Raw genomic sequence first — 17,095 nt, forward strand, 5'->3', positions numbered from 1 at the left:
AAAAAAAATACTTGCAAACTATTCACCTAATAAGGTACTAATCTGCAGCTGTACAAGGAATTTAATAACTCAACAGCAAAAAAAGAAATAATTCAATTAAAAAATGGGCAAATGACCTGAATAGACATTTCTCAAAAGACATACAAATGACCAAGTATATGAAAAAATGCTCAGGATCACTAATCATCAGGGAAATGCAAATCAAAACCACAGTGGAACATTGTCTCACCCCAGTTAGAATGTTATTCTCAGAAAGACAAAAAATAACAAATGATGGAAAGGATGCTGAGAAAAGGGAATGCTTATATACCGTTGGTGGGAATGTAAATTAGTACAGCCAATATGAAAAACAGTATGGAGGTTTCTCAAAAAAACTAAAAATAGAACTACCATATGATGCAGCAATCCCACTGCTGGGTATTTATCCAAAGGAAATGAAACTAGCACACAGAAGAGATATCTACACCCCCACGTTTATTTCAGCACTATTCACAATAGCCAAGATATGGATCAACCTAGGCGTCCACTGGCAGATGAATGGATAAAGAAAATGTGGTATATATACACAGTGCAATACTACTCAGCCACGAAAAAGAATGAAATTCTGTGATTTGTGACAGCATGGATGAGCCTGGAAGACATTATGTTCAGTGTAATAAGTTATGCACAAAGATAAATACCACGTTTTCACTCATATGTGGGTGCTAAAGAAAAAACGTTGAGCTTATAGAAGTGGAAAGTAGAACTACTAGAGGCTAGTAGAGGTTACTAGAGGCTGAAAAGGGGAGGGAGGGAAAGAGAGTAGTTGCTTAACAGATACAAAAATTACAGCTAAATACAACGAAGTTCTAATGGTCTACAGTAATGCTAAGCATGTATAATTAACAATAACTTATTGTATGTTCTGAATTGGCTAGAGGAGCTCAGATGCTCTTACCACAAAGAAATGATAAATTTTTGTGATGATGAATACACTAATTACCCTGATTTGATCATCACATTGTATACATATGTTGAAATAACTCTATACCCCATGGATATGTACAGTCAATATGTTGATTTAAAAATACATTTAAAAAAGAGGTACCTAGAGAAATCCCCCCCTTTTGAAATTAACATACTTCTAAATAACACCTGGGTCAGAGAATCACAAGAAAAATTTTAAAATATTTTGAATTCGATGTCAAAGTTCTTTGAAATAATTTGTTTTTGTGCCCCGGTTTTGCTGGTACTTTAAGCAGGTACTAAAGTAAAGCCAGCACTGATGAAGGATTATTTTCATGCTGGTATACAGAAAGTAGAAATTTTTTACTCCATGTACAAGTTAAGTAATATCTGGAAAGAATTTGTCAATTCACAGTTATGTAAAGGCATATTTTAGATAACCACCAAATTGTAAGATTTTGCCAACGATTGATATATAAGAAACCTGAAGCTATTTTTCAAATCCAGGGGCCCTAGCTTTTTGGAGGATTATGGAGTTATGTAGGATAAAACCTCCAATACTAGAATGAACTCAAACTCCGTTCACGTGGAACCATCCTCTCCACTTATTGACAGAGGATGATGTTTCAACTGAGTGCCTAGTCTGACTCTAGGAAGTGATTATCCCCAGTGCATACAGTCACGGAAGTCCCTTGCCTGAGTAGCACTATTTATCACAGAAATACAGCTTAGTTTATTCTGACACTTGAAAATTAGACATTCCTACGCTAGGCTAGGAGTGCCAGTTTTGCACTAGCTAGGATAAAAGGCTTCCAGTTACAGAACTTCACCAAAATCCATGAGTGCCTGTGAGTGTCCCTGGAGCACCTACAGTCCTCAAGCAATTCTTTTTCTCTGGCCTATGCAAATTGTTGCCCAGATTCTCAAATAGGAATTCTCGATGTAATTCACATATTCAACTACTTAACCCAAGGATGATACTTGCTTACCCTTTGCTTGGTCATACTAACTGAGATAGACTGAAAAAATACACTCAGGCCCAGCTGGCCTTGGATGGTAAAAGAGCTTATTAAAACCATTTAAGTGATTTCCTTGTATGTTTATAGAGGAGCTATGCATCCTATATTTTCCCACATCGTGGTCAACAATGCATGTGCATTTCAGGTTCTGTTTGCATACTCAATTCTGCAAAGAACGTGCATTCATTTCTTGTTAAAAGTAGAGTTTTCATTTCTGAAATGATTTATAATAGAAGAAAATATAATTACATTAGAAGATATTAATTTGCAAGTTCATTTCCAGCTAAGATTTCTGCAAAATAAAATCTAATTTATGCTAAAGAATATCAAACCTGTTAATCAATTCTCTTTTAATGAGTTCTCAGGAAGAAACTGGTGTTGGCTACGATTCCTCACACAACACAGTTATCTTCTAACCATATTGCTTTTTAAAAGTATTCAATCTACAGTAGTCCCATGATCCAGCAGAGGGAGGGAACATTCTTAGGGCTACAAATTGAAGTTGAGGGAGGAGGGGGAGGGAAGTTGGGGGATAATTGGAAGGGGAAAAAGGGTACAAAAGCAATTTCTGGTAATAGGTACGTCCCCAGTATGAATCTGGCCCCCACATCATGGGCAAGAGGGGGGATAATCAACTTTGTATCTCATGAATATTTGAAATAAATAAATAAATAAATAAATAAATATTCAATCTGTTTTAATGCTCTTTCAGAAATGAGGATTGCATTATCTATTTACTACTAAATGAGAACTTTGCTACCCAAACTGTAGAAAAGGAGGACTTGGTTGTTTTCCTTCAGGTCATTTATTTCCAGGTACATTCACTTTTGTTTCCTGCACTTTCTTACCACTCCAATCCTAATAACTTCTATATTGGTTTGTTAACTATATTTTAATGTTATACAATATAATGCTGAAGTGACTGTAGCTTGTCTCAAGACGATTACAAGATAACAAGTTAGAGAAAGAAAAATCGTCACCAGAAAATATAAATGGATGACATATTGGCCCTTAAACCCTGTTTCTAATGGAAAATCCCATGCAAGAGTTAAAAAGTTACCAGAAAACATAAACCGCCTCATTAACTTTATGTCCAAGTTCTATCGGTGATTGATTTTTAATGCCTATGTTCATCATTTATGAGCTCCTAGCATTCTTTATATACACTTTAAATTAAGCTTTATAAAATGAACTAGTTACCATCATGATGCTAACTGCATCATCTATATAAAGCATCTCAAAAAATAAATTCACAGAGGAGAAACAGAAAGCTGATGAACCAGTGTCATTTTGTGATGCAAATTACTAATTATTAAATGTCAAATGTGGCAGCTATAATTACCACTTTATTTGTAGTGACCTTAAAAATTGCCAACATGCCATGAAGTATACTTTTGGAAAATCAAGATAACATTGCTCTCTTTTATTGTATTTCCATGATATCTTTAAGCCAACATTCCTAGCAATACCACAGATAGGCTATCTGCATCACGATATATTTATTTTTGATAGAGAGATGTGGAATTGGAAATTGCTGCATGTCAAAGAAATTAAAATGAGCCAAACACATTAGTTTTCAAAGCGGGTTCTGGGAATGACAATTCTATAGACACACTAAACAATCCATTGAGATTTGTAGAGTTGCCTGGAATAATTTTTTTTAATAGGAAGTAAAAAAAAAAAAAAAGCAAGTGCAGAAAATAAGGGTTTAAACAGGGTTTTGTGAGCCTGCTTACAATCATTGGTGGGGCAAAACTATTAAGGCTAGCCTTGTTGTTACTAAAACTAAGTTAAAAATATATTGCCAAAACCTGGGTTGACTTGAGAAATGTATTTTTAATTTATCACTAGAAGATACTAACATTGGCTAACAGCCAAACTCTGTTGTAATCTCGTGACATATGTTAACTCAGTTAGTTCTTTTAACAACCCTCTGAAGGAGTTACTATTTTTACCTCTATTTTAGGGATGAGAAAATAAGGCAGGGAGGTAAAATGAGGTAAAAACAAACTCACCTAAGATTACTCAGAAAGAAAGAGGTACCCAACCCAAGTGGTCTGGCTCTGAAACCTGATTCTAACCACTATGCCAAGCTGTCTCTCATTAAATTAAGTGTCTGGGTGGAGTGTGAAATGTTTTCTTTAATTAAAGGCATAGAAGAATATTTGTAGGAATTCTACTATATGCAGGAGGCTTTGAAGAATCTTCAAAATTGAGCCAATCATTAATTGAATTTTTGGACTTTCACTGGGTTCTTCCTTCTCTAACAAAAAGATTCACCCTGCACCTGCAACTACTCAGCTATAAAAACGAATGAAATTCTGCCATTTGCAACAACATGGATGGACCTTGAGAGAATTATATTAAGTGAAACAAGTCAGACACAGAAAGAGAAATACCACATGTTCTCACTTGTTGGAGGGAGCTAAAAATTAATATATAAATTCACACACACACACACACACAAACCGGGGGGGGGGGGAAGAAGATATAACAACCACAATTATTTGAAGTCGATACGACAAGCAAACAGAAAGGACATTATTGGGGAGGAGGGGGGGAGGGAGAAGGGAGGGAGGTTTTGGTGATGGGGAGCAATAATCAGCTACAATGTATATCGACAAAATAAAATTTAAAAAAAAAAAATAAAATAAAATAAAATAAAATAAAAACTTTCAGCCCCTGACATTTAAATACTTGCTCAGTGCTCTATGTTATCTCATTTAATTCTCACAACAACCCTATAGACTAGATTGGATTTCATTATCCCATTTAAATTAACATATGACATAGACTTCTGCCAAATGAGGGCACAGAACATCACAAACCTTAATTCTGAAAAGGCCAGGATTTTAACATATTTCTCCAAATCTTTCATAGACCTATGACGAGTTTTGCCTTAAAAACTTGAGATCACAAATATCACCATAAAGTTTTTCTAGATAGTCTGTTCTTCCATAGCAGAGTTTTTCTAATGTAGATAAGTTAATAAGAGATATATGGGTAATGATATTCAGATAAAGTGGAAATCGGGTTGGCCATAGTTTTTCCAAGTCTAGGGGATCTAAAATTGCAGAAACAGAATTACAGACCTCAGCAGAAAATAAAAATGCCTCAGCTGGGCTGGTGATTCAACTGGTGGCATTCAGCTTTCCAGTTGTATTTTAGGAAAATTAGAAACAAGAACCTGTACCCAGTGCTGTCTCCCCAGAGAAGTGCCCCAGCCTGTGGCAGCTCTTGACTCCTGACAGAGTCCACTACCTCCTGTGCCCACCTGAGGGAAGCTCCTCAGGCTCTGATCATCACATCCATTGGCCTGCCTCAGCCCCTATCAGCCCTCTCCTAACTAAACTTTGTCAGCACTCATATTTCTATTGCCATGTGAGATCTAATATTCTCTGTAGCAGATCCCAGTCACACCAAGCTGCCTGCCTGGATGGGCCATTTTAATCCCCAAGTACCAATGATTTTTTTTTTTTTTTGGTCATTGGTGTCGGTGCTTTGGTTGTCATTATTTAAGACAGTTTATAAACACAAAATAAAATAATCAAACATAATGAGGTAGAAAAGATTTTTTTTAAGGGTAACATCTTTCTTGATATTGTGATTCTCCACTGCCGTGTTTACTTTTTGCATTGTTTCTAAGCCTAGTTTGAGCTGGGGGGTGGATATCAAAGTAACCTAGGAAAAGTTTTTAAATAACTCATACCCTCCTACCCTTCCCTTCTGCAAGAATGTTGTGTTGAAAACCACCATTATTGAAAAGTAGAGCATAACCTACATTTCTCTAATTCATCAAAACTCAGACTCAAACAAGGGTTTCTAGATCCTCAGGATTTATAGACCATAGTTTTGAAGGCAGGGAGAAGGGATGTATGTTTAAATGCACTTACTTATATAACAAGCTTTTCTTGGCATGAGTAAAACATCCTGTTTTATATTAAGCACCATCACATAACAAGATGTTTCAGTATACATTTTTGCAGAAATTTTTAAGTTTCTTTCGTACCTAAATTGACAAAGATACTTTTAGTTTTAAAATCTCAGTTGAAGGAAAAAGGTCATTGAAGACTCCTTCTATTAATGAACCACAGATTATTTTCATAGTGTTCCCTGAAGGTTCTCAGAATAACAGGATTTCCATCTTGCTTTTAATTTAAGGGCATCTTAGCTAGTGCTTTTATTTTAAATATGTACAGTAGTCCCCCTCTATCTGCCATTTTGCATTTTGGTTTCAGATACCCATGGTTCACCCAGGTCCAAAAATATTAAACGGAAAATTTCAGAACAATTCATCAGTTTTAAAGTACATGCCATTCTGAATAGTGTGATGAAATCTTGCACCGCTCAGCTCTGTCCCTCTCAGGACATGAACCATTCCTTTGTCCAGCATGTGCACGCTGTATCCACCACAGCCCATCAATCACTTAGTAGCCTTCTTAGTTATCAGATCGACTGTCACAGTATCACAGTGCTTGTGTTCAAGTGACCCCCTTGTGTTCATAATGGCCCTGAGAGTAGTAATGCTGGCCTACTGGTACGATTGTTCTATTTTTCTATTATTCTTGGTAATCTCTTACTGTGCTTTATTATAGTTATGTATGTAGAGGAATAGTATACTATATATAGAGATCGGTACTATCTGCAGATTCAGGCATCCGCTGGGGATCTTGGAACATATTCCCTGAGGATAAGAGGGGACTACTGTACATAAACTCTTGTTTACTCTTCTCTATCCCCCGAGTGGCTTTTCCATCCAGAAACTGGAAGGCACTACCTTTAGGCTGGTGGCCTTTAGGGGAATAAAAAATGCAGTTGAGACTGAAGACGTGCTCTCTTTGCTCAAACTCTTTCTTCAATCATCTCCTGCTATCAAACTTGAAATGCCCATCATTAAAATCACATGCTCTCCCAGGCTAGACCACTGGGGAGTTAGTTGGCACAGATGAGCTTTATTTATTTACAATTTATACTCTACATATCTCCAACATATTTGAGGTGGTGAGTAATAGAAATATGCCCATTACAGAAATTAAAAGTAGTCCTTTTCCTCTTCCCTGCTAATCCCCGTGCAGGAGGGAGAGTGCAAGGTGACAGGAGGAACTACTTGTGCCTTCCCATCTGCCTTCCGTTCCTGGGAGCATCGGCCCTGCAACGCTGCTTCACCCTGACATGGCAAATCCTCCCCATCACGACCCTTGCAGAACTAGCCTTTTTGCACCTCCTCAGAGACACCAGGACCTGCTGCCTACAGACTCCTCTTCAGATGTCTGAGTTTCAGCTCCATGGGGCTTCTTCTCCAAGCTTCTAACTTTCAATACACCCGAGCTCTTCCCTTTGCACCCCAGCCCTAAGGGTGGTAGCTGCTTCCTGCAGTTGTTTTCTCATGTTCCCTTTTTGTCTTTTCAGTCACCTAATTAACAGCTTTATACTTAATTAGCATTCCTTATGTTATACTTTCTCTGTTAAATAACTAGTGTGACTGCTGTATCTTGACAGGATCTTAATGGATACCATGGATACAGGCCATGTCTCTTCTGTTCACTTATGTGAAGCAGTATGTGTCCTAAGACAGTCACACACTCTTCTTGAACTGTTAATGTACAGGTCTTCCCATAACACTCAATTTTTATTAAACATAAAATTCCTTTTAACAAGGAAGCATCAAAACATTGTTTTATTCCCTTTTATTTTTGGTAAAATATGCTTCTTGTAAAGATCATAATTTACTGCCTTTGACGGTGTAAACAAACTGTGTTAGTCAGACCGATTACTGCATGGATCACGTGTGGGTTAGCAAAGCCCCAGGCCCCACATCTAATTTTCCTATTTGTTAGCTTGGTAAATAAAAGGAAGACGGTGGCGCTAGCAGCTTAAAAAACAAACCTAACAGTACGTTTGAATTTGATGATTTTCTAATAAAAGAGTTAATAACAAAAAATGTAAAAGGATGGTAGAAAGACTGCTAGTTCTATAAAAAGAGAGATGATTACATTGGGAACCGATGATTATATTTTCAAATGAAATTTAACTTCTGCCTTTCTGGCAAACCAAGGCAATCATTACTGATTTTATAAAGAAGTAAAATAAAGTTTACCTTTTCTTCCAGAGATTAGTTCATTAATAATGGGAAGGCACAGACATGAGTGCTCAGGGGTTCTCAGGACTAATAGAAAACATAGGACCAAGAGAACCAATCATAGGACAATAAAAGGGCCAAGATTATGGGGCAGAAACCTGAATTTTGAGTTCAAAGAGAAGGTAGAAGCTAAATCTGTTTAGGATTACCTTAACAGCAGAGGGCAGAATAAAATATTTAAAATGCTGGAAGAAAAAAACTGCCAACCGAGAATTCTATCTCAGCAAAGTTTGAGAGACTGCCTAGTATATACTAAAGAAAGTCTTCAGTCTGATAGGAAATAACACAAAATGGTGACCTGAACCCATAGGATAAAATGAAATTGTAAATATGTGTGTAACTATTTTAAAATGCATAAACCTGATCAGAAAAACCATTAAACAGAATCTAACGCCATTTCATGATTAAAAACTCTCAAACTAGAAATAGAAGTATACTTTCTCAGATAAAGGAAGTCTGCCAAAATGGTTTAATTGTCTTCTCTTCACCCCACAGTGAGGGAGGGATTCTTGACCTAGGTTTCTGGGGATGACTGAACACACAACACCGGCTATTGGACAGATGAGATCAACAGCAGTTTATTAGTCACATACACTAACAGCCCAGGGGAGGAGGAAACCACATCCATGCAGGGCCACACAGGGGTTGCACTGGGAACAGAGTGAACAGCCAGGGGCGGTGTGAGGCTGGCTTTTTAGTAGCAAGAGCATGAGGTGCCCTGATGCCTATGGGAAGATGTGGTTGGCTTGTCTGAATAATTCCAGGGGCTGCCAGGGAACTGAAGCCCACTAGTCAGAGATAAGCAGGAACTGCACTTGGTCTGTTTGATAAGGAGAGTTGTTTGCCTATGGGACCTTATCCATGGGAACAGAGTAAGGAGATGAACTTGCCATTAGGCCATTTGAGGCCCTCCCAATTTTACCAGATGTCAAGGTGGAATATAATTTTGAGCCTTTAGGCTTTACACACACACACACACCCCAAAACAAAAGAACACAGCTAACATATTATGTGGTGAATGAATGTCTTCTCCTTGAGATCAGGAAAAATGCAAGTATGTCCCCCTCGCCACTTCTATTCAAAACAGTACAAGAGGCTTAACCAGCACACTAAGGCAAGAAGAAAAATTAGAGTTATACAGACTAGAAAGGAATACATAAAACTGTTTTTACTTACATATGACATGGGATTATTTGTAGAACATCCTAAAGAATCTACAAAAAGCTACTGAAACTAATAAACTAGGTTAGCAAGCTTTAAGGATACAATATTAAAACACAAAATCAATTACATTTCTATATACTAGCAACCAACAATCTGGAAACAAAATTTAGATTTTCACAATAGCATCAAAAAGAATAAAACATTTAGGAAGAAATTTCTAATAAATTTCTAGCAAAAGAGGCACAAATCTGTACCCTCTGAACATTACTAAGAGAAATTTTAAAAGACCTAAATAAATGGAGAGACATACATGTTCGTGGATTGGAAGACTCAAAATTGTTAAGATGGCAGTTCTTCTCAAATTGATCTATAGAGTCAATGTCACACATATCAAAACCTTAGCAAGCTTCTTTGTAGAAATGGACAAGTCAATCCTAAACTTTATATGGAAATGCAAGGAACCTAGGATAGCCAAAACAATTTTGAAGAGAACAAAATTGGAGGCCATACACTTTTTGATTTCAAGTCTACCATAAATCTATGGTAATCAAGACAGTGTAGTATTGACATAAGAATAGGCAGAGTCTGGAAATAAATCTTTACATTTATGGTCAACTAATTTTTGACAAAGGTACCAAGAAATTCAATGGGGAAAGTCTTTTCTGTAAATGGTGCTAAGACAATGGGCTACCCAGACGCAAAAACAAATAAAAAAAAAAAAAACCACAAAACTTAGACCCTTACTTCACACAATACAGAAAAATCAACTCAAAATGGATTACATACCTAAATATAAAAGCTAGACATATAAAACTTCTAGAAGTAAGCAAGAGAAAATCTCTGACATTGGGTTAGAAAAGATTTCTTAGATATGACACCAAAAACATGATCCATTAAAGAAAAAGTTGATAAACTGGACTTCTAAAATTAGAAAACTTTTGCTCTTTAAAAAGCATCATTAAGAAAATAAAAAGAAAAGCCATAGATTAGGAGAAGACATTTGCAAATCATTTGTCTGAAAAAGGTATATTCATGTACCCAGAATGTATTTAAAAAGAAAACTCTTAAAACTCAAGCATAATAAAGTAACCCAATTTAAAAATGAGCAAAAGGTTTGAACATTTCACTACGAAAATTTGTAAATGGGTAATAAGCACATGAAAAGATGCTGGACATCATTAGAGAAATGCAAATTAAAACCAGTGAGATACCATTCTGTAGCAATCTGAAAAACTATAGAAGGAAAAGACAATACCGAGTATGCAAGTATGTGAATAATCTGGAACCTTCATACACTACTGATGTTAAAATGGTATAGCCATTTTGGAAAACATTTTGATAATTACTTCAAAAGATAAACATTAACTTAATATTATCACAGTTAACTTACCATTAACTAGCAATTTCACTTTTAGGGTAATCTCTCAAAGAAAATGAAAACATATGTCCATATAAAGACATGTGCATGGAGTTCTGGTCAAGATGATGGAATAGACGGTCCGCAGCGTCACCCTCTCCCACAAATCAACCAATTTACAACTATAAAAATGTAACATCAGCCAAGCTGGATCCGCTGGAGCTCAGGAGAAGAGGAAGAGAGACCTAAGGAGTACATGAAGGCGGAAGAAACTACAATGAAAGAAAAAAAACCTGCACTTAGCATTTCGGGCCACGGCCGCTTTAATGCTGGAGCACATGGAGCAGGAGCCGGCAGAAGCCGCAGCTGTGCCCTTCAGATGGAGTTACTTGGAGATGGCAGGGGAGAAGAAGGCCTTAGTGGTCCCCAGGACAGCAAGACCACTAATAGGGTTCCCATGGACCCACGCAGGAGCGAGGAACCAGAACAGCTGAAAAAGGGGAGCCATTCAGAGGCCGGTGAGTCATTGCAAGGGACCAGTGCAGGGCCCGTCCCATGGGAAGTGTTTGGAGCACAGGCAGTGGGGGAGACAGGCCCACCTGGAGAACCCTGGGACACAGCAAGGACAGCCAATCTGCCCTGCAATCAGCACAGGACCACTCCGAGGAGACCCGTCAGGAATACAGAATTGCATGGGGTACAGTTTGATGAAAAAACTCAGGCTGAGGTCTGAGTTTCTACACAACCCAGGTACACTGAGTCTCTGGAGAGCCGGAAGTACCTATAGGTCAACCATTAAACCCTGAGCTGCACAAAAAGTCTTCCCCAGGGAAACAGCAGCAAAGCAGCAATTTAGCTCCATGTCACAGCTGAAGTACTGGTTCCCACAGGAAGTTTCCATGTGTTAGAAGTAAGCAAAGGACAAAAAATTAGTTTCGGCCCAGGCACACCACCAATGCATTGGGGCCCACCAGGGGACATGAGGTATGGAGCCAGGGGCAGGACCCCCACCCACAACCACTCACACAGTCAGCAACTGGGGACCAGCCCAGGAACCCAAGGCTTGGAGCCAGGGACGGGATGCCACTCCCACATCCAGGCACACCATACCAGCAAGTCGGGGTCTGCCCAGGGACCTGGGGCATTGAGAAGGGGACCAGACCCCCCTCCCACAACCAGGCACACCACCAGCACCAAAGAGCATGCTGAAAACATCCCCTCCATGTGGGTGGCCCACCACAGCCACCATAATAACGATGGCTGCTGCAAAAGTGGCTAGACACCACAACCACCACACAGATGGTCCACCAGCCACTGGAGTGCGTTGACACAAGGAGAGTCACCAGCAGAGATAAAGAAAAGAGGATGTCTCTCTTCACAAAGCCCATTTCAGAGTGACAGAAGAAGCATCTGCTCTGTGATAATATTGGGAGACCTGATCACACCTCTCAGCATTGGACAGATCATCTACGCAACAAATCAACAGAGTACCCATTGCTCTTTCAGAAGGAGAGAAGTGCCTACTTAGCTCTTTTGCCCATTGTTTAATTGGGTTGCTTGTTTTCTTCTTGTACAGTTGTTTGAGTTCCTTATATATTCTGGATATTAATCCTTTGTCAGATGTATATTTTGCAAATATTTTCTCCCACTCTGTTGGTTGTTTTTTTAACTCTTTTAATTGTTTCTTTTGCTGTGCAGAAGCTTTTTAGTTTGATATAATCCCATTTGTTTATTTTTCCTTTGGTTGCCCGAAATGGGCAAAAGAGCTAAGTAGGCAATTCTCTAAGGAAGATATACAAATGGCCAACAGACATATGAAAAAATGCTCAACATCACTCAGCATCTGGGAAATGCAAATCAAAACCACATTGAGATACCATCTAACCCCAGTTAGGATGGCTAAAATCCAAAAGACTATGAACGATAAATGCTGGCGAGGCTGCGGAGAAAAAGGAACTCTCATACATTGCTGGTGGGACTGCAAAATGGTGCAGCCTCTATGGAAAATGGTATGGAGGTTCCTTAAACAATTGCAAATAGATCTACCATACGACCCAGCCATCCCACTGTTGGGAATATACCCAGAGGAATGGAAATCATCAAGTCGAAGGTATACCTGTTCCCCAATGTTCATCGCAGCACTCTTTACAATAGCCAAGAGTTGGAACCAGCCCAAATGCCCATCGTCAGATGAGTGGATACGGAAAATGTGGTACATCTACACAATGGAATACTACTCAGCTATAAAAACGAATGAAATACTGCCATTTGCAACAACATGGATGGACCTTGAGAGAATTATATTAAGTGAAACAAGTCAGGCACAGAAAGAGAAATACCACATGTTCTCACTTATTGGTGGGAGCTAAAAATTAATATATAAATTCACACACACACACACACACAAACCGGGGGGGGGGGGAAGAAGATATAACAACCACAATTATTTGAAGTTGATACGACAAGCAAACAGAAAGGACATTGTTGGGGGGGAGCGGGGAGGGAGAAGGGAGGGAGGTTTTGGTGATGGGGAGCAATAATCAGCTACAATGTATATCGACAAAATAAAATTAAAAAATAAAAATAAAAAAAATAATAAAAAAAATAATAAAAATAAAAAATAAAAATAAAAAAAATAATTAACTTTTGCCCGTTATAGGAAAAAAAAAAAAAAAAAAAAAAAAAGAAGGAGAGAAGAAATCTAGGGTATTAGAGGGGCGAGAAGAGAGGGGAAGCGGGAGGGAGAGACTGGACAAGGGGCATAAAGAATAATTATGATTTGTAACAATATATATGCTAGTAATACTGATTTGATCAACATATCTCAATGTTAAACCCCCAAAATATGTATAATCAATTTTGATTCAATAAAAATAAATAAATAAATAAAGACTTGTAAGTGAATATTCACAGTAGCATTATTTGTAGTATCCAAAAACTGGAAACAATCTAAATGTCCATCAGCTAGTGAGTGAATAAACAAACATACAGAATATTTTCACCACAAGGATCCTTATGTTGTCCTTGTATAACCACACTCAACTACCTCCCCACTTTACCAACACCCCTACTACCTACTTACCACCGGTCCCTGACACCTAGCAACCATTAGTCTGTCATCCACTTTTATAATTTTGTCATTTCAAAAATGTGACATAATGGACTGTATGCAATCTTTCAGGATTGGCTTTTTTTTTTTTTTTTTTTTTTTTTTTTTTTTTGTCATTTTTGTGACCAGCACTCAGCCAGTGAGTGCACCAGCCATTCCTATATAGGATCCGAACCCGCAGCGGGAGCGTCGCTGCGCTCCCAGCGCGGCACTCTCCCGAGTGCGCCACGGGCTCGGCCCAGGATTGGCTTTTTTTAAAACTCAGTAAAATTCCCTGGAAATTCATTTGAACTGTTGCATGTATCAATAATCCATTTTGTTTATTACTGAGTAGTATTCCATGGTTTGCACCACATGTACCACAATTGGTTTAACCATGCACCACCGAAAAACATTTACATTGTTTCTAGTATTTGGCTATTACAAATAAAGCTGCTATGAACATTCACGTACATTATATAAGGATAAGTTGTCATTTCTCTGGGATAAATGCCCAAGAGTACAACTGCTAGTTTCTATGGTGGTTGCATGTTTAGTGTTTGGCACAAAGAGAAATGATACCCCAAAGTATGGTGCTTTGGCATGCTGAACATTTTGAACAAAAATAAGAAGGCCTTAGAAGCTGCCTCAGAACCAAGGTCTCTGATTTCTCCTGCTCCCCTGTCTCTCTGATCCTCTGGAACTTCCTTATCTGACTGCAGAAGTTTCTTTCCAAAAAAAAATATAATCATCTTAAGAACCACTGCTCTAGGAGTCGCAAAGAGAAAAAGCTGGGAGTCCTCACCACACCCAGACAGACTTTTCATTTAGTCTTTTGAGGGCAACTCTGACAGATTATCTGGAAGAATTTATCTGCATAAGACAAACTTTGTTCACAATGAAGTTCCACCCTTCACCTTCCTGCCTCCTCCCCCAGAGCTCAGAGGAACTTTGTCCCAGGCCATTGTTCTTTGGGCCCCTTTATTTCCCCTGAAAATCATTTAGTACCCCTCACCATTACATACAACCCCAATTCACTCTCTCCTACAAAGACGGTATTTAATTCTCAACCATCTGGCCCTTTGAGTCTCATACATCATCTGTGGCTCATGTGCTTATGCACATAATAAGTTTGTTATGTTTTCTCTTCTGTTAATCTGTCTGTTCTCAGTTATTTCAGCAAAGCTTCACTGGGCAGGGAAGAAACTTTCTCTCCACACCTACATTAGTCTTTAAAGAAACTACCAAACTGTCTTCTAGAGTGGCTGGGAATTCCTTTTTTAAAAAGTAGTTCTGTTTATTGTTAACACTGATCAGACAAGAAAAAGAAAACACACCTTTACTTAAGGTCTTTTATAGGAATAGAAAACTAGACTCCCTTATCATGGCTACATTAATGAGAAAGTTGCATTATTGTCAAGGTATCTCTGGAAGAAAGGCAATTTTGTTAATAAAAATCAACCTAAAATTTCACATGTAATTTCAATGTTGAACTAGGAGCTCAACAACAGTAGAATTTCTGTAGTTTGCTGGCATTGAGCAGACTCCATGTTTTACTCAACATTTTGGGATTAAAACAAAGGAAACATACTCCATATATCCCCGAATATACAAACCTTATTTATCTTGTTTTATTTTTATTAAAGAACAGCCCTTAGAAATATAGAGACATTTTCTCTTCCCAAAACAACATAAACCTTATCCTTTGAGGTTGAAAAATAAAAATTTCAAAAGATTTTTGAATAATTTAAAAGGTTCTAAACCTTGAGACATACATTCCATTACAAAATAATTACTGCACAGCAAGTAATTTGGGGCTGGTCTGTTCTCTTGAAATCTGAAGTCTATGGGAGTTATATGCAAAAGACATTCATGTTCTACCTATACAAGGCCACTCCCAGCCTTTTTACTTCACTAAATATGTATGCATCCTAAACCAAATTTAAAAGTCATCGTGGAAATCTACCTGCTTGTAAACTATTTGGGATTTTCTTTCTCTGCTTACCAGCTGCTTGGATGCCTTCCCATTCCAGTTTAGCATTTCATGTGACTTTATACACAACTCGACTCAGCAACATCTGACTAACTGTAAAGAGAACACAGCTCTGAAGACACTTGATGCAGGACTGGTCCCTAGAAATCCTACTTACAATCACTGTAAGGTCTGCTGGTTCCTTTTATACAGATGAAGGTGACTCCTCATCTTTGATGACGTTTCTAGCTTCACTCCAGGTTGGAGCTGTTGCAATGTCTCTTTATTCCTGTCACTTTATTATCAACGTTTATCTCCCCCCACTACATTTATATTAATTCACTATTGCCATCTAGACAATAAAATTTTTATTTAATTTTATTTATAACTAGCCCATGAATACTCCTTCCTTTCCCATAATTACACCCTTAATGAGGAGTTTTTATTTCTTAGTGTAATACTCACTTATTTGAAGTAGCTACAGCCTTTGCTTACATTCAAAAAATACAATATATATTCATTGAGTGTCTACTATTTCCACTGTGATATCACTGAAGATTCTGTGATGAAAAAGATGGATATAATTTTTGCCCAAACTGTAGAGACAGGCAGTAAGCAGATCATCATATAAGTGATAAATTACCATGTTAGAAAGCATAAGAAAATATATGCTATGAATATTTACATAAAGGGACTCAATATAATCTGGCAAGAATTGTAGGCTAGAAAAAATGATGTTCAAGCTGAGATCTGAAAATGATTTGGAGTTAACAGAGTCCAATAGAAGAAGTGTCACTAGAGTGAGAAGGATTTTGGCGTAGTTAAGAACTCACTGAATAACACTGTGGCTGGGACTTAGAGTTAAGGGAGAGCTGGGGAGGTAGGCAGCAGCCAGATCGTGCTGAATAGGCTCTGAGTCTTATTCAAGTTGCATTTGAAGAATTTTTAAGCAGGGTATTGTCATGATCCAATTTGCACTTTAAAAGGATCACTCTTGGAAAATGAAATAAAATAATCATTCTGACTCAGACTGGAGAACATGAAAGGAGGCTAATTAGGAGCCCTTTATAGAAGTTTGGGAGAGAAATGATGGATTTTTTGAATTATTGTGTTGCACCAAAGAATGAGAAAAATACCTTAGAAGTAAAGCTAATAAGACATGGTTTCTAGCTGGAGCAACTGAGTGGATAGGGCAGATTTAGGGCATATGAATCCAGTTTGGGACATATTGACAATGGGCCAAGAATGTGAGTTCTACCAGGACAGAGTTTTTGCCTGTTTGCCTACTGCATCCCACTGCCTCAGGAGACATTCAAGTGCAGATGTTGAATAAGCAGTGAGATTATATAGATTTGTAGCTCAGAAGAGAGCTTTGGGTGTGAGTTAAAAATGTGGAAGTCAACTGTATACA

The sequence above is a fragment of the Cynocephalus volans genome, chromosome 6 (assembly GCF_027409185.1).
Source record: "Cynocephalus volans isolate mCynVol1 chromosome 6, mCynVol1.pri, whole genome shotgun sequence".
Lineage (NCBI taxonomy): Eukaryota > Metazoa > Chordata > Mammalia > Dermoptera > Cynocephalidae > Cynocephalus > Cynocephalus volans.